This window comes from Elephantulus edwardii, unplaced genomic scaffold, assembly GCF_000299155.1.
Source record: "Elephantulus edwardii isolate Elephantulus edwardi_28Jun2011 unplaced genomic scaffold, EleEdw1.0 scaffold00004, whole genome shotgun sequence".
NCBI classification, from domain to species: Eukaryota; Metazoa; Chordata; class Mammalia; order Macroscelidea; family Macroscelididae; genus Elephantulus; species Elephantulus edwardii.
In genome coordinates this window covers 21,571,225-21,572,156 of record NW_006399754.1, presented here as the reverse complement: position 1 = coordinate 21,572,156, position 932 = coordinate 21,571,225, and the positions used below count along the sequence as shown (strand labels likewise).

Here is a 932-nt window from a genome sequence, read left to right as displayed (position 1 = left end):
TTACCCACTTATTTCCCTGCTCCACCATCCACCAGGATACCCATCCACTTCTACCCCCTCCCTTCACATCTATCTCCCTTTGACCAGCCCTCCATAAGACCTAGTTAGGCTTATTTTTTTATTTAAAAAAAACCCCAAAACAAACTAGCACACACATACTGCATTTTGATGTTTCAGAAAAATTTTTCTGGTGTAACTCGTAATGTCTTGAAGAGAAAATTTAGTTTCTCTTTCATTTCTTATAGCATTGAATACACATGCCTTGCACACATTCAAAGTAAAATGAATATGAGGAAAAGCAATGACTTGTTGTTGCTTTAATCCTTTAGTATATTAATCACTAGATGGAAAAATCAAAGTAAGTCAGAATTGGAGGGAACTGTGGAATAATTTACTCTTAACTACTTCATCTTATATATAAGAAAATCAAGTTCAAAGAGGTTCTGTCACTTTTTCATGGTCTTAGTTCTAAAGAAGGAAAATTAGGACAGGGGCCAATGTCTTCAGAAGGCCAAGGATTGCATATCTATGTTTGCACTTCTGTTACTTCTCCTCCCTGCGTGTATATGATATTTTATAAGTTGCTCATCTTTTATTCCTTGTGTGGTATGCATTTAATCAGATCCGTAGTTTTTCCAATAATAATCACAAGCCTTAAGACTAAGGTCTTTTCTAAATAAATAATATTGTAAAAGAAATTAATTTTAAACTAAATTTTAAGAAAACCAAGATTTTAAAAATATATCAATCAAACAAAATGGCAGAACTATTACAAGAGAGAGACTGTACTTTATGTACCTTAATTGCAATTTCTAAGAAAGAGAGGTACAAAGATATTTCTTTTTCCCCAAAACTGACTTACAAAAGGACTACACATATGTATGAAAATCAACATAAGTATATGCTTAACCATAAATTATAAATAATAACTG

The 932-nt window shown here is 32.1% G+C and overlaps 1 protein-coding gene across 1 annotated transcript in view; it reads left to right on the top strand.

Annotated features, from left to right (window-relative positions):
• Nucleotides 1-932, top strand: part of GPC5 (glypican 5) — a 667,761-nt gene that overhangs the window by 454,389 nt on the left and 212,440 nt on the right. The gene's annotated exons all lie outside the window — the stretch shown is intronic.